The sequence below is a fragment of the Neolamprologus multifasciatus genome, chromosome 1 (assembly GCF_963576455.1).
Source record: "Neolamprologus multifasciatus chromosome 1, fNeoMul1.2, whole genome shotgun sequence".
NCBI classification, from domain to species: Eukaryota; Metazoa; Chordata; class Actinopteri; order Cichliformes; family Cichlidae; genus Neolamprologus; species Neolamprologus multifasciatus.
Genome location: NC_140439.1, coordinates 1,495,985 through 1,514,110, shown reverse-complemented (window position 1 = coordinate 1,514,110; position 18,126 = coordinate 1,495,985). Strand labels below are relative to the sequence as shown.

General features: G+C 43.1%; 1 protein-coding gene and 1 long non-coding RNA gene across 2 annotated transcripts in view; both read left to right on the top strand.

Moving 5' to 3' along the window:
• The window catches only part of iqgap1 (IQ motif containing GTPase activating protein 1), a 41,624-nt gene that overhangs the window by 1,454 nt on the left and 22,044 nt on the right, over positions 1-18,126 (top strand). The window lies entirely within an intron of this gene.
• On the top strand, positions 4-18,122 carry LOC146525091 (uncharacterized). Its single transcript, XR_014870419.1, has 3 exons — positions 4-5,930; positions 6,344-10,178; positions 10,214-18,122. It is a non-coding gene; the product is annotated as an uncharacterized LOC146525091 (long non-coding RNA).

Genomic DNA, 18,126 nt, shown 5'->3' with positions numbered 1-18,126 from the left:
AGAAAGTCACTTCATCTGCAAGTCAGCTGAGCCTGCAGAGGCAGCAGGGCTAATGAGTAAGAGCTGTGAGTCAGCTCGCACTGAGCCCCTGCAATCAGATTATATACACAGAGAATTATGTAGAAAACTACCAGTTTCCAAAAAGCTACAGAAAACAGACCAGAGACGACTCATAAGAAGGTCAAAGTGATCGGCCTTGTTGCCTTTTTTTTCTTTTTAAAGAATGTATGTCCAGTCTGAACTTGTTGCCAGTAAAGCTGGGCTGACACAACAGAAACACCCGGGACAGCATCCCAGACTGGATTCAAACTCAGCGTCCAGAGTCTTTCAGGGTGGGGAGCTCGTCACCTCTCTGAGAAATGCTGTGATAGTGAAGGTCAAATGATCTGTGACACATGACATCATGGCTGTAAGCATTGCTGCACGGCTGTGATGTTCAGGCCTTCAGACAATTCTGCATGTAAAAAAAGAAAAGAAAAGAAAAGGTGTTAATCATTTGTTGGGCTGAAGACCACTTGTGAAAACCACTTTCGTTGATCACAGTTCATCACTGTGTTCAACGAGCTCAAACCATGAAAACCATCCAGAAACAGTCTGTGGGTCCCATCCCCATGTAAATGGACTGAGGCAGAATATCAGACTGTCCTGTAATCTAACAACTAATATCAGAGAGGCTCAAACACTTTGTGTCAGTCACAGACGGAGGGGGACGGCCCGGGTTGTTATCAGTTTAAATGCCAGCGTCCACGATAGTATCAGGGTACATTAGTGCATGTGGCACGGGTGAAGTGCTTAGGATACATACGAGGTGTATGTGTGTCTTTTAGGAAGGGCCATGATTGTTTCAGTGACACTGTGCCAACCCACAGTCTGTACATATTAAAGCAGCCCGGCTCTGAAGTGAAAGAGTCTGGGTCGCCCACTGAAAACATTCAGCTCAATTTAAAACGAAGAATATTAGAACCAAACTGAGTTTAGTCCCCAAAACCCAGAGAATGTGGTTAAATGTTGCAACACAGTGAGAAAAATCCCGCCTGTCCTCCAAATGACTGAAAAATGTTTCTGGCTTTAAAGAACGGGAGAAAATGTCGTATCTGCGGCAGAACTCGTTCATGGCTTGTATGGCGGTGTCATCGTTTTCATTTCTGGCTAATCTGCCATCTGTTAACGCTTTATCGCTCACGACAGGCAGGCTGCACTTATTTAGTAATTTTGGCTCAAAATGTTTGAGGAGTTATGGTAATGTGAAGCATGCACGGGAAGATCTGAATAGCCAGAGCAAGTCACTGATTTGGTTCCTAATTCAACTGCATGTCTGCCCTCATGTAACCTGTGAGTATGAGATGTAACATTTGCTAGAAAGAAAGCAGGAGTCTATTTATTGACTGAAGCGCATCACAGCTTCACTGTTGCGTGCAGCGGAGACGTGTCATCGTTTAATCTCAACCTGTGCTGAAGTTACAGTTTGGAGAGAACAAGCAGCTCGGAAGTGACGTCTCTGAACGGCGGTGGTTTTGGTGCTGACTGCGTAACAGCGTATCGCAATCCAATGTGATCCTTTCAGTGACTCTTTGATCGGACGGGTAAAACGTCTAGCTTTGGAGAACACTTGCTTTTTCTTAGGTGGATGTTATGTGTGGTGCTCCACTCAGTGACCAGCGTTGAAATGTTGGAAGAAGTTCTAATGATCTGTATGCTAACAAGCCCTACTTTCAAACATGTAGTGATGCTGGAGGTCTGTGGTTTCACTGGAGTAAAAGCCACAGGCGTACTCTGTTTACTTATTTTCTTTGCTGTGTTGTCTGAGCAACACCCTGTGACCCCAACAGAAAGTCTCTATGAGGACCCTTGCAGTATGACTGGATACCTCAGTCGTCAGGGTGAGCGTACTTGAACATTAATTGCTAAATGCAGATCATCACACTTGAAAAGGTTCAAGCAGCCACACCTCGTAACTTTATGTTGAGCCAACTTCTTGTTTTGGGGATGATTTCGTTAGTACATTCATGACGAAATAGGTGAGGTGTGTTTTTTCTCTTAGACACACATGTGTGTGTGTGTGTGTGTGTGTGTGAGAAAGGTGGCGGTTGCCCGAGCTTGTCAGCAGCCACGTATGTTTGCTTTCAGTGTGTGTGGAGTCAACCCGGCCGCGGGCTCATGGGTTCAAAAGAGGAAGGATTGTGTTAGACAGGAAGTGACTCAGTCCCTGTTGATTTTAATATCTCCCACTGTTGCCACAGAAACCCACAGTTGTCATAGCAACAGGTTCCGGTGTGAGTGGAGCCGGGTTGCTGCGAGGCTGCGTGCGCTCTGATTCTGTGTGATTGTACTTCTGCAGTGAAGGTGTGTGTTGCCCCTCGTCCGTCACCGGCTCACACGGGCGGGCATCAGGAAATCCTTGGAATGATTTCGGAGTATCTGACATTCCTGCTTCAGTTGGGCGGCTTTTTTTTTTTTTTTTTAACCCCTGAAATGCTTTCTAGGATTTGTAAATTTGGTAAATCAGGACACTTGAGAGGAAAAGAGCACATTTTAGGTGAGCAAAGCACTAAGTATGAAATGTGGGGTCACATGAGCTTCCTGTGTTTTTCACACTGCGTTGCTGGAAGAAAGCATATGTGAGACCATATTGGTAAATTCGATATTTAGCTAAGTTCTTGCCTTAGTTTGGGAACCTAAACTACTTCAATTTGTCAGCATTAATATGCTAATAATATAAGATCACACCATTCAACATGTGACACTTGTTCATTTTTCTTACACATTTGCTGTGAACTACAAGACTTCACTCTGATGGCACAGCCTGCTGATCGCACAGATTGTCACAGAGCTGTCATTACACAGTTCAGAATGGACCCGAATATATAAATATAAAAATATGCCACAGCGTGCTGCTTTTCGGTTGGGATTGTCAGTCTGAAGGAGTCAAGGGACGTTACATCAGTCTTTGAGAGGGGGGCTTTTGGACGAGGACGAGCCCTAAAAGCCCTGCAGCTGTGTTCTCTGCGCTTCCATCCACATGCACTTCATCAATGTTGTTGGCTGAAAGAGTTCACAAATGCTGCTGGTGGTAAGTGAAGACTAAAACCAGATGCTGCTACTACAACTTTCTCCCACGAGGACTCACAACTCCCTCAGGAAAATGAGTGAAAATCACTGTCGGATTGTAAAAGAAGGAAAATATTAGACACTGTTCAGCTGGATGCTAAACGATGTGCTCACTGCCCCGATCCCGGAGGAAGCAGACAGTCTGCATGATCAGGCAGCTCAGCAATTCCCAAGAGCTCAGCGTGATGCAGGCGTGTCTGATACAGCCACACAGTGGCCTGGAGAAGCGTTTGGGCCTGTAATTATGGGCCACGTTTCTGTGCGTCAACATGAAATTGACTCTGATATAAAACTGGAGAAGGACTGTATGACGGCAGTCATTACTAATCTTTGAAATTACCGTTAGTAATAGACTTTTTATCATAAAAGGAAAGTTACAAACTGACCTCTACCAGCTGAATGAAAGTGGAGCTTTTAACCCGCACATCCTCCCAGTTGGCATCGAGGAGCAGGTGCTGCAAAGACACGCCTGCCTGTGTCTGTTTGAATAGCGGTTACGTTACGTTGGCTTCGCCTCATTAACACAGGACTTTTTGTCTCACTGTGAGCTCAACTGTTTCACTACCCATCCTGCATTGCAACAATGGCCTATGAGTGTGAAAATATATTTCAATATTTTGAAATCTTTAATATTATTTTGAAATCAGATTTCAATTTCTGATGTTGATGTTACTGTAATAGTGAGGTAGCAATCATCAAATGTAAAAGCCTCATCAATCATAGTGATAGTGACCACAGTGATCCTGCTCATTTCTGCTGTAAACTCCTTTTATTTGGGAGTGTTTGGGAATTGACTCGTTTCTAGAACAGCCTCAAGTGGCCATTGCAGGTACTGCAGCTTTTAGCACTTGTGTCTTGGCTTCATTTCTCAGGCCTGAAGGTGGCGTTGGGCAGGACGCCCTGTTTTCTTAAAATTAACAAACATGATTTTCCAACATTTCTCTGGTTTGTGAATATCAGACAAACCTGGAGGAAAGGATTCAGTAACGCGTGTGTGCGTGCGTGTATCTGTGTGCGTCTGTGTGTGCGTGTGTGCGTGTATCTGTGTGCGTTGGTGTGTGCGTGCGGTCCTGGATAAACCAGTCTGGGTTATTTCCCTTCTTGACATTAGTTTCTACCAGACTTAATCCAACTGCCCCTCTAGCTGATCACAGCTTTGTTTCCAAGGGAAGTCTACGATGTTTGATGAAGACACAATTCCTCTGTTGATTTAAATAGTCTGTTGCCAGTAGCGGCACAGTATTTGCTCTTGACCTCTACAAGAACGACTCCTCTGAGTGACGGCGTCCCGGGCCGTTGGTGGCAGGAATCTGTTACAGTTGTTACATCAGAGTTTCAGGCAGTGAAGCGACTCCATGTAGGGAACACCTGCAGAGAAAGGCCGGGGCACAGGAATGCTGCGAGTGTGTGTGGTATGATATGAATGCATGTGACAGATGCACAGCAGGGTGTGAGCCTGTACCTGGCTGTGGGAATGGACCGCCACTGCTCCAACACTACTACTGTCAGATGTGTATTCGAGTGTCGATACAGACACAAGTGCCTGTTTCATACCTGCCAGCCGGCAGACGGATGCAAACGACAGCAGGTTTTATCGCTCTTATCTTCATGTTCCCATTAAATGCACAGAAGCAAGCAGTGAGGCTCAGGCAACCTGCTCTTTATCACACCATATTTGAATGGTAAGTGAGCCGCGCAGCTCTGCTAGCACAGAGGTGTCTGCTGAGCTCCGTTCACTGGAGAGGCCATGATTATTATGATTTTTATGATTATTTTCATTGTTTAGTAATCCAGCAGCTGCCCCCCCCCCCCCCCCCCCCCCCCAATGTTTCATGAAAAAGAAAAAATCCAAAGTAGAAATCCAGTCGTCCTGTTTGAGAAGTTGAAAGCAGCGTTTTTGGGTAACATTTACATAAGAAGAAACTTATCTTATATCTAATGTTTCTGAAGTTTTGCTTCAATTTTCTTTCACTTTCTGCTCCTTTCGTGCAGTGTGCAGTGGGAATGCAGTCAGACATGTTTTCAGTGTGATACTATTTTTATTGATCCAGGCTACACATTCAGACATTTCATACATTTCATACATTGCCACAAACAGAAAACAATTTCAAGTAGTCTCAGTGCACAGATGGCACACAGTGTCATGTGGGCTACAATTTTTTTTCTCATGATCATTTCCTGTCTGTATGTTCTGCAGTGTAGTGAAGCTGGGTGCGAGTCGCGCACTCAGCATATGTTTTCTGCAGATCACAATGTTGTGTTTGGGGTGTAGGAGCGGGTCGTGACAGGTTAGCCCCCAAAGCTGACGGCACCATGCGCAGCATACTGTAAGCAGCAGAGGAGCATGTGTTTGTTTTGGGTGAAGAAGAGGGGCAGAGGTTACCTGTTTGATTTTACAGTATGGGCTGGTAAACAGATAGTATAGCTGGGTTTTTCCAGTTCAAAATTGGCCTTTAGCAGAGTGACTATACAAAAGGCATGTGTTACCTAATTGGACAAAAATGTGTGTGTCGATGTTATTTCTGTCCATTTGTTACAAAAAAAAATCAGTACCTTTATATGATATAGTTTATTTATTCCAGATTTGGAAAATAATCTTGTTACAACAATAACAAAAAAATTAAAAATGTTTTGGGGAAAAAAAGGGATTTAAAAGAAAACATTGAGTGGCAGTTATTGTAGGAAGGAAAAACTTTGTCATCTTCCAACTTGAGATTCTTCTAATTTGTCCATGAACATGAATTCTTGTTTTTTTTAAATTAAAACTCACAGCCTGTTCAAAAGAACAAGGAGGAAGTGATAAAACTATTGTCCAGGTGTAGGTGGAAGCACGATCTGATATCCTCGTGTTGGTGTTGTTCCCAGATCATCATACTAAAGGTTGTTCCAGGATCAACATTGCAAGTGACCAATCAGAATGTTGTGATGTCATACTTTTGCGACTTCGGGAAAAACCGGCGTAAAACAAAAAACTGTACTTAAGCTGCGAGAAACAACCTTTGTCCGCCGATCAACGGACCCTAACCCTGACCCTGACCCTGACCCTTTAATAAACGCTAAGCAGAATTGATATTGTCCTTGCAACATTGGAATTTCATAAATGCACGAATGGGTTGGTGCGCAAAAGAATAACGCCACAATAATGTGATTGGTCACTTGCAATGTTGAACCTGGAACAACATTTTCATGATGATCTGGGAACAACACCAACACGACGATATCAGATCATCCGTAGGTGGAATCCTGACTGACTTTTATGGTCAGATCAGAGATCGGACTCACCTGTCAGGTTAAAGAAGTAAAATGACAACAAACAATTCTTTTACCTGCAGACACCATGAAGCTGAGAGATAGAAGTGAAACAGATGAATGCGCTGTAAATCTAAATGCTCAGAGTTTATAAAAGGTTTTCGTTGTCTCCATCTTTTATACTTGTCCATTAATATTACAGCGTCCTGAGTGGGTGTCTGGAAGGTTCCAGATTGTAGGTGCCAAAATCACGTGCGTCACTCACCATGAAAATGTTATAATTGATAACAGAGGTGTGGTTACGTAGTCAGTTTGTGCTTCGTACCCTCTCAGAAGCACTTCAGTCACCAGGTCAGTGTGTACCACCGATGTCGTCCAGCTGCCATCTGTGGTATTAGTGCTGCCGCTGACAGCGTGCTGAGGTGGCGAGATTAAGAACAGGAAGGTGTCTGGCTTTGTTTTCTTTTGCGAGAGTGTGGTTCATTTTCAGGTCTATTAAGAGCTCACAGAATGTCTCGTACGTATTTACACGACAGTTTTCCTGCAAAATGTTAGAAAGGATTTGGATTTGAAAACTGAAAAGAAATGGCAGTGCAGTTATGTAAATGACTGAAACAGGTTGCAATGACTCATTGCTGGAACTTTCCGTTATAAAGCTTAGATTAAACCAGTTTTGTGTCCCTCTTTGATTTGGAGCCCAAGAGGCGGTCGTGCTTTGGTTGTTGGACAGACGAACAAATGAAATGTGAGAATTCGTGGCACTGATTAGGTGCCACGCTAACGGTTTCCCCGCTGGTCTCAGTACTAAGCTAACCTCGCTGGCTGCTGGTTATGTTCAGCACACACAAACGAGAGTGAACTCTGCAAGAAACCGAACATGTGAATCTAAAAAAATACGCCAACGACTTAAGCATTTTGGGAAAGTTACATCGAATCTAACTTAGCACTATAGCTTACTTTCCATAACAGCCAGTCGTCATGTGTAGCCCACATAACTGCTCTGAGATCATTTATTGTATCCATTATGTTTAAGGTCACTGCAAATGATGAACCCAGTCATTGTTCTTTATTGATTCCCCTTCTCTGATCTTTTTCCTCCCACCCACACTTCGCAAATAGAATTTGGGTGCTTTGCACGAGAGTTGAACCTTTACTCTGAATAAGACAGCACAAAGGTCAAATGATGCGCTGTGAAGCTCTTAGTGTAATGCTACCAGGTCTCATACACAACGACAAACAAGTTTTCTTCTACTATTCAACCTCAAAGCCAGCCATACTGCTGTGATGTAACTGTAGATACCTGTGTGCAGGTGTTGTGCTCCAAAATACTGCACAGTTGTAGTTGATTAGTTTGGGATTTTTTTCATGGACTTTGGTAATAAATTTGAAGGTGAACTAACAAAAAACCTAACTTGTTGCCATGACGACGGCAGAGTTTACCTGTGATTTCACCCTCGCTGATACTGACTGATGTTCTGCACTCAGGCTGTTTTTGCTCAGATGAAATCAGTCCTTCAGGTCATAGTAAACGCTGTTTGACAGCAAAAGTGTGTCACCTCTTAAAATGGGGAAAACATTTCGCCCATCACTTAACAGTGATGAGAATTTCTTCGCAGACGAGGTGGTCGACAGTGGGGAGAGATATCACAAGTGGCACAGTGAGGTGGTTGTTGGGTTACATCATTGGCAGCTGACGACGAGGCCACTAAGCTCTTGTTATATGAGTGAAAATCTTTGGGATTTTTGTGTAATCTGTTTAAATCCTTGTACTTTATTCAGCATAAATTCTATAGCAATAACTCTAAATTGAAAACCAAACTGCTCTGCTCCCTTTCAATTAGAGAAGTAACTAGTTCAGTCAACCTCACGGCAGATATGAGCTGACGGTGCAGTCAACGAATGCGACTGCCGCTAACAACATCCACTTTTCCTTCTTTCTTTTTGTGGCTGCTGCTACTTCTCTCGCACACTAAGAAACTCTTCCCGCAACACAAAATCCACTCACACAGGCACATTAAGCTGTATCTACCTTCATTTGCTTAATGAATTAAAATGCTCTTGGTGCAGATTGTGTGTTTCTCTCTGCTTTCACAATGTTCTAAGCTAACGCTAGCCTTTCTGCTAACCAGAGGTGTGGCTGAGTCACTGCAACCAATCACTGACGCTTTTCTTCATGGTTTAGCCAAGTATGTTTATTATTATTTGTCTTGTTAAAGAAAGCAATAAAATTAATAATTGTGTTGTCCTGTTAATGCTATGCAGTGAGTGTTAATTTTATCAGTAGCTCAATAGCCACATTAGATTTTACAGCTAATTAGCTTTGACAGCTAATGTGGCTATTGGGTAACTGACAATAGCTAAAGGGCTAATATTAATGTGTGCGCTGGATACATTAATATTTATGACAGCCAGAGCTTCACTGACATCTCAAAGTTCCTCATGTTGTTAAGTCTTGTGAACGTCTATTCTTCAAGGGTTTGAGGTGTTGGGTGAAAGTGAAAGAGGCCAAAGATGTATTTATCAATTAACATATATCTTCTTTTTTTCAGGCGAACTTACATAAAAGGTTATAATAAGCTTTATTCTTGGCCACGGCAAGAGACTAGAAATCATTCTTTTATATGTAAGGCAACAACAGATGTCAGGTTTATATAGTGGATTGTCATTTATGCTTAGAAATATCTACTCATATGCTTAGAGTTTTATAATCAATGTCATGTTGGTAGAGGTTTGATCCTTAGTAGTCTGTGGAGACTCTGTGTGCCTCCCAGAGCACTCTGGCATGCACGCACAACTTAAGGTCAGGAGAGAGGTTATATCTGCTCTTAATGAACCCTAATGAACCTATGTATATTCATGTAACCTCAATAAAAGAGCAGTGTTATGGGGGAGCGGACGAGAGTGACTGGGGTCAAGCGAAGGGACGGCGTTTGTCCAGTTCTCTCCCGTGCACGAGAAACATAAAGAACTTTGCCTACTCGTGTCTTGCTTTTGCTGTGTAATTAAATTGTCTTCAACGTTCCAGCGAATAGGTTTAAGCTACAAACCTATCAACAGACAAGACTGTTTTCCTAACTTTATAAAATAAAATTTAAGACACGAATAAATCCGCGAACATAATTTTACTGAAGTGATATTTGATTAGTAAAATAAAAACATGACATGTTGGTGTTGTTTATTTGGACTACACTTATTTTAGCTCTGTGTGAGTCTTTCACTGCACGCTGCTCACATTTACACTCACACTAGTTTGTCTGCTCCCTGCTCTCGGTATCACTGAGTGCACCCCTCACAGCTGTGCTGAAGAGAAATTAATCTAAATTAAGGTTGACACAACACATTACACGTTACATGGAGTTATCACATTATGTGACCTGTAAACTCTTGACCCTTTGCTATTAGCTTGCCTCATGCTGTGTTAGCATAGTGTTGAATATATGATATGAGAGAGACATCTGTGGAGTGCAGGATTTCTCATCACACATTAACCCGTGACACGATAAAGTTTCTTTCTTATTGTCTTCTTAATACGTGGGAATGGTGCAACGCCACTGTCTTTTAATCTTAGCTCAAGAGAAGCCAATCGAATAAACCACCTATAATGCTAAACACAAGGATCCTCTGTGTTTTATCCTTTATCTGAGCTTTTACATCGTATTGTCGTTCGTCCCTTACTTGCCTGTCATCTGACACCCACAGTACTGAAAAGAAGATTATAGGAAGTTTATGCATAAAAAAGGAAAACGAACATCGATTGCATGGATGAGGGGAATTGAAGCAACAGCAATGAAAGGCTTTAAACTATAAATCTGTATTTTGGTGTTGAAGTTAAGATTAGGACTGTCCCCATGCCGAGCGTCATGTTGCAGTGTAAAACAGAAGCCCGGTGTTCTCACCCTTCAAGAGCAGCACAGTTCCTCCTAAAGCTCCGGCCAACTGCCTGCAGCTTCCTGTTTTCAAAAGTTTCCCAACGCTGTTGTGTACAGCTGCTGCTGCTGCAATACTTGTTACGTAATGTCACAGCCTGGGTAGGAGGTGAGAAGTGGCCTCTTCGATGGTCGATGATCGTCAGGTGACTAAACCTGAAGGCTCAGCTGATGTGCTGATTCATTCCATGTCATCCTTGGAATGAAAAGCTTCCAAGGATGACATTTTTGTTTTATTCATTCTGAGCAAAGTTTTATTTTTGTTGGTGAAATTTCAGTAAAAACACTTGTTCACTAGTTTCTTCTCTTTTTCTTTGCTTGGTTGTTTTAACAGGAAACTCAGCTTTCCTCTGCTCTTTGTGCCTTTTGAGACACGAGTCTTCATCGTAGTATTCAGCGTAGTATTTTGGGTATTTGTGTAAATACTACCTGCTGCCTGTTTCCTGGGAGACAGCGAGGCGTCCCAGAAAACAGGCCTGAGTCACTCGGCTGGCAGTAAACAGTTGAGAATGAGGGAATGAGATGGGAATGAAAGGGAGAGGGATTAGTGCTCCATAAAGGCCCTGCGGGAAAGGTCCCGCCCTACCTTCACCTGTGAAACTTGAGACTGCAAGTTATACTCTGGACTTCACAATAGTTTCGTCCCTGCTCACCAACCCCCTGCTGTACTGTACATCAGCTGTTATTTGACCTCAGGTGACCTCGTCTGGGACTCGAGTAAAGGCAGGTCGGATGTGCTTGGACTCTACGAGAGCTGCTTTGCATACTTCACAGTTCCAAGTCGTCCTTATTTTTCGGATAAGTTAATGTTCATCTTCTGTCTTAAAAAGGCTTTTTGAGTCCTGACAACGATAAGGTTTCAGCAGCAGCTGAAAGCAGCCTCACAGCAGCGGTTTGGGGACCGCTGCCTTAGATAACAGCATTATCTACATGAGCTCTCTCTGACATCATACAGAGTCAAGGACAGGAAAAAGTGTCTGAAACAAAGCAGCTGGTGTAGCCTGAATCTTGAGCTTTTGTTGCACATGCCTGCATATGTGCTGAGCTCACGTTTAACATGAGAATGCAGCAGAATGTCCAAGGTGGCGAATAATAAATCCATCAAAGCCTTCTGTAGCATAAAGGACAGCAGAGGGTTGTGTGGAGCAGGCGTGGGTGAGTGCAGGGTAACGTGGTTGGCTTTGCTGTCACAGACAGGACAGGCTGTTTGACTGTGAGTGGGGAAAGTGCAAGGTCACTTGGTGCACAGATTCCAGTGTTGCAGCAAAGCATGTAATGGACAACTTGGCTTTCACTCATCTTTCTTTGTATTCCCTCCTGTCGTTTCTCTCCTCGTCTCCCTCCATCACTCACAGCCTCGTTTTCCATGAAACGCAGTCAGATTCCCGCTGGGCTGGATTGGCCTGTGGTGTTAGAGTTGTGGCTGAGCATACACACCTTCCTTTAGCATCACAGAGGTTCACAGAGCAGGACATAGAGGTCATGTGTGCCTTGACATTGTGCTGCTGCTAGATAAGGCTCACCACACATCATTTGCCTTTCCAGCTATTATGTAAACACCACTTCCTACCCTTCTCTTTTCAGGCACACACAGAAATAGGTCTGTAATGCTGGGGAACAATGCGAGACTGAGCTCACGTCGATAAGTGCCGAAGCTCGGCGCTGTCGCCACTCAGCCTTTTCCTGCTTTTCTCCACAGCTCGGTCCATCCACAGGCTAAAAGTGGCCCAATGTTAGGCCTGGTGATGCGTGTTTCTGCTCATCGCACCAATGAATAAGTCTGTCGCAGGGACCGTTCTCCACAGGGGCATTCCCATTTTAACCAGGATGGTAATCCTGCAAACTGCCAATGATTTGATGAGGTCCCGGATATTTCTCCTGTTGGATTGGGTGTCACAGTAAAATAGCATAGAAATCAAACCTGCTGCACAGCACGGTTATTGCATGTATTACATGATGGAACTAAATGTCCAACCACGCCGGGCTCGTCTGGTTTGGGAGGTTTTAGTCAAATGCTGCATTCGTGACACGAAGAAGATTTCAAGTGGAGCGAGCATCGTTGGACAAACAGCGGCTGCTGTGGTTGGGTAAAAACGTGGTCACGTTTTCTGTGATTGTGATTCAACAGCCACTCCTTTCTTGTTTGGCTTTCATCTCAGAGCCCTCAAACAGAAGCTCTCATCGAGCTGTAGCTATGCAGACTCCTGTCACAGCATTCATCTATACGTTTCCCCTACACTGTGACCACAACACTGTGCAATCAGTTCAAGTGATTTATGGCTACTCAGCTAATTCAGTTCACTTGCATTAGAACCAAATAAACCGTATCACCATTCCCAGGTTTAGCCAATCCAGGATTATCCAGTTAATCCTGGATCTTTTAAGCGATGTAAAAAGAACAAGCTCCATAGGTGTGGACGTGAGGCTTTACTGGTGCTTGGTTCACTAAACCAAAACTTATTCTTACAGTTCTGTCACAATATAACATATAAACTACAATTTGATTAAAGGTTTCTTTTGTAATCAGCAGGAAATGTATTTAACATAAATGAACTAGTTAGACTAACCATAAAAGCTTTGAGCTAGTCAAAGCTTTTATGGCTGTCTTGCTGTCTCTGACCTCAGTTACTGAATTTTCTAGTGTTACTAGTACTTAGGATTTAATTGGACTCCCATGTGAAATAATCTGGTTATAAGTGGTAAAAAATTAAAAGCATGAAATGAAGAAAGATCATCAACCAGGTGTGAGATCTGACCATAATAAAACAGCACTGAGTGTGGTTCATGCTATCATAAGCAAACATATAGACTTCTTTTGATCATGTGACTAAAATGCTGAATTGTCATTTCCTGTGGCAGTGCTTGACTTCCGCTTTTTAGTAGGATTGTCTTCATAAAGGGCTTTTTATTTTCCCCTCAAACATCCAATTTCCAAATGCTGGTTTCTTAATTACGGTTCATCAGTGTAATTACCTGCCTCACATTAGACACATGTCTATCATGCTAAACCAATATAATTTCACTAATGTGCACACTCGACTCACTGAAGCACATTATCGTTCTTTATAGCCCTGACCTAACTGTTCCAAACAATGAGGCATTGAAACCTATGAGGCTGCTCCCAGAGAGGCATCGGGCAGCAGTGACTCAGCTGTACAGTAACCAGGCATGTGGCCTGCACAGCCTATATTTCTGAGCTGTTATCAAACATTAACTGTGTGTCTGTGTCCATAAGTGAAACCTGGGGAAAAGGGAAGCGACTGAAGTTAGCTTATGTTATTAACGCTCCGCCTCCATCTCAAACCCACCATCCTAGCAAATTGAGTGCAGGGCAAGTATAGGCCGTTTGATTTAAGTCATGCAGGAAAACAAGAGGATGCGCCTCGATAGCAGGCAGAGGCGTGGTCAGTGTGTCTTCCTGGAGTAACAGCGGTCAGTAGCAGACCTCTTCCTATGAGACTGACCTCTGAACTCAGCACTGACATCGGCTTCCTGAAAGCGTGCAGGATCTGAGGAGGAATGAGACAATAATTCCTGCAGTTTCCCTCTGTGTCCTGTGCTGTTAGGGTAGAATAGTCTTTGTCATTATACAAGGACAACAACATAACTCTGCTGTGATCAGCAAAATAACATTAAGTATAAATATTAAAAATGATAAATAGATTATTAAACCTGAGACAGTGATTATATAGGGGTACATGAGTGTCCTGGCAGTTATCAGTGCACCTCGTTGTATGTGGAGGGGTGGGGCTGATGGAGGCCACAGCCCGAGGAAGAAGCTGCTCTTGGTCTGTTTGTGTGGGATTGTATTAGTCTGTGGTGTGGGCCCTCCAGCTGTACGGCCCTGCCACAGTCCAGCAGCTGGGCAGCTTCTGCACCGCACTGTGCTGCAGTCTGTGAGGATGCTCTGTATGGTGGTCCTGGAGAAGTTTAGCAGCAGTTTCTGGGGCTGGAGCTGTGCTTCCTAAGAAAGGACAGCTGTCTGCTTTTTCAAAAGAAAAGGTTCCTTTCAAAACAAAGATCTATGGATCCAGCAGCAGATGTTCAGCTCAAGGCTGATTATTTGCAGTGTTGGGGACTAACAGAGTACATGTACCCCCGTTACTATTTAAAATACAAAATATAAGTAACTGTATTCTGTTACAGTTACCGTTTAAAAAGGTGGCATTCAGAATACAGTTACTTTGTTGAAATAAATGGATTACACGGCGGTCTTTTCCTGTTTCATATGTTCAGCTATGCCCTCTCTGTTTTTGGGGCTCTAGAGGCTCTGATGTCTGTGTCTCAGTCTTGTGGCCCATGTCACCGCTACTTGCAGCAGCATAATGACGTGAAGAAATATTTTAAAAAATTATTCACAAAAATGATTTAATATGAAGGCAACAGGTAGAGTGTTACAGGCATCGCCCTAAAGCATGCAGCCTGATGGGCAGTGTAGTCCGTGCTGCAGGGAGAATGGACTGTCATACACGTTATGTGTCTGTGAGCGACGGAGGGAGAAAAAGGAAAAGTACGAGCTGTCACCGAGCAGAAATGGGAGCTGGAAGCATGTAAATATAATAATAACCACTGCAGCCAAGAAGAGTGCCTGACGGGCCCAGCTGTAAGTAAGCTATTAAGACTCGACTGTACACCGTGTTCGTGTTTTCCTCCAAAAACAATAAGTTCTGTTGGAGCAGCCTTTCAACGCCTCTCTCTGTCTCTCACTAGCAAAGTTGACCCAGACAACAAAGTAAAGCTAGTTTTCGGCTACGAGCCCGACACGAACCCGACGTATTAGCCAGAGGTCCCTTTACTACGGTTCGGAGCCGCGGACCTGTTTTATATATGCGCCGAATAGTTTTCTATACGAGATCGCTGCAGAAAGTGCAGCCTTACCTAATGTCTACCTACTGTTACTCATTTATATTAAGATTTAAACATCTAGTTGGTATGACGAGTAACGTTCAGTAATAGTAATAAATCACATTCATGTAGTTGTAAACAGCATGATAATATATTAAGTAATCCAAAGTATTCAGAATACGTTACTGTCATTGAGTAACGTAACGGAATACGTTACAGAATACATTTTGGGGCATGTAATCTGTAATCTGTAGTGGGATACACTTTAAAAGTAACCTCCCAACACTCGTTATTTGGCCTTGTAGTTTATTCTGCATATTACTGTTACATTCACAAACTTCTACAGCTCCACAGATGAGACTTATTATCAGAAAGTAACAACTTTAGAATTCCTGTCTTTAAAAAATCGTCCATGTCTGAATCACAGCAGTGTAACGTTATTGTCATCATTATGAAACCACACTCATGTAGATTGATTTAGTTTGATCTCTTCTTACCATTTTAAAAAAGTAACCTGAGCTTGAGCCTGGTTTTCACGCGCTGCATTACATCATGTTAGCTGTCTGTGCCATTAGCCATTAGCCACTCCTTTGGTTTTACAGAAGTGATTAAACTGAAACTTAAGTAAAAACAGGACGATGAGCATCAAACATCTGCACTTCTTTGTGAATAAGTATATTCAGTGTGAGTGTCAGCACTGAATGTTAGTGCTTTTCAACAGAAATCATTAAACTGGTACTTCCAGTGTAAACTGTTGCTAGCTAGTATACATATTGAAAGCTGTCTCCTAAATAAGGGCCTTGTTGGAAAAAGTATTAAAAATAATCTTAATTGTCACTAATTTGCTTTGTCTCATGTTTTTAGTATCGGTCCAACATTATCATTGAAGTGTGACGTGTGAACATTTGATTTGGTTTAGTTTCACAAACATGAATCCTGACTTAATGTCCGTGTGAAAGCGTGCAGCTCTTAAACTGTTTTGTCGAGTGGGACAAAAAAACTTGATATCAGAAGTTTTCTAATGGTGATCTTTTTGGTATGACATGAATGTAGCTTTAGCCTTCGATGAGCTTGTCCCAGAGGACGTTCTTGAACCGTCACGTCTTTGATAAGACTGTTTACAGCCATTCTAGAGACTTCAGATAACATTTTCATATTTGTGGTTATTTTTTGAATTGTAGACACGCCTGTAAATGTCACACGGATCATTTTTGGCAGCTCTTTGCCGTAGTTGACGACAAACAATTCAGAGATCCCATTCATGGCCGCCGTCCTTCCCAGTTAAGTGGAGGGTGTGTCTGTATTTGGGGGAAAAGGGGAATGTGTATAGCCTTGATAAAAGAGCCATTACTGAGCAGCCTTTGTGGAGCCTTTCACTGCTCCCATGTGCAGTGAAAGGGGGGGCTTGTTCCTGCCTGGCAGGCCCGAGCCCTGCACTGTGGGTCCATCACCTCAGCCTCAATAGCAGGCCTGTCTGGAGACCCTGTGTCACGACTTCCTGAGAGGGAAGTTGTTTCAGCTGGTGGTTCGCTGGCTTCTCACGTTGGAAAATGTTGCTGTGAATGTTTCGTCACACAAGTGTCTTAACAAGAGCTTAGACGTGGATGTTGCCTAAAAATGAGCCTCTGTTCTTTGTATTTGATTAAATAAAGTCAGAGACAGTTTTCACAAGTGTGTGTGTGTGTGTGTGTGTGAAGGACAGTCTGTCTGTAGGAGGAAAGGAATCTTGTAATCAGCGTATAGTTAACCTTGTGCTGTTTCTGAAGAGTGGGAGTGTTTCCTTAGCGAATGCAAACACAGGCTGTCTGTTCAAAAGAACACATTTCATTTCACTGCCTTCACACTGTGACGTTACACAGATAAAACTCAGAGTAGTTTCATAAGCAGTATTAGAGCAGAAAAGTTCGCCATGCTGTTACACGCCACCATGATGCTTTGCTGCAGGGATCATTCCTCCTTCAATGAGTGTAACTTGACCCGTATTTAAGAGAATGAAAGGAGATGACAGGGTGATTTAAATTACATACTAACATTGGCTGGCTTCATATGTTGTTACTGGTAAGTGACATTTGCTGGTGGAATCTAGTCCACCAGTTGCGTCCCAGTGAGAGAGCTCAGCGTGTCTGCTCTGTGGCCCAGGGCTGACACTGTCACTCAGCGGGAATGCGCCTCCACAGTGTGACCTGGAAGAAATGAAATGTCACGCGTGAGGAATGCTGAGGGGTTAGCAGCACTAGCCAGGTTAGGGGGGTTTGTTGTCTTGGAGCTGCAGAGAATTAATACTGATGTGTGAAACAGATCAACACAGGAAGGAAAGCTGTGCTCTTTCCCCCTGAGATCAAGTCAAGACACTAGTTGGATCCTTTTTAACTGTGAGGTTGGACCTTTTGGACCTACGGCATTAATATTAAACCCGAGCAGGGCTTACTCCTTATTCATAATAACCAATGAATCAGGCTACGGTAGGAAAATGTTTCTGTGGAAACGTCTGATGGCCGATGTGTTTATATTTTAATGGCATTTATCCTGAAATAAAACTTGCTATACAAAAAGAACCGTTTTAGATGAAAGTGTTTTGCTCTTATTCTGATAGCAGGGGTGACAGTCATGGAGGTGCAGTGTTGCTAACTGCACGTGCTAACACTAGCGTGCATTACATACAAAAAGTTGTTTGTGCTTTGGGTTAAAAACCAAAACTTCTCAGCTGTACTTCAGAGCAGGTTTCTGAGTATTTGTCAGAAAATGTTCTGTGTGTTGAATTAGCTTATAGCTATCGGCTATGGTTAGCTTTGTCGCCTTTAAACCTATTGGGGGAAATCTAAACATCAAGACCAAATGTTCTTTGCATGCATCTGTGATATTTGCTTTTAAATGCTGTGAGCAATGACTCACTTTGTTTCATGGCCTTTAAGAGGCACTGCAGTGTTTCCATCTTCTCCTGAAGTTGTGCTTTTTGTTGACTCTAATGCATGATACGTGTTTGTGCTGCCCTCCTTGC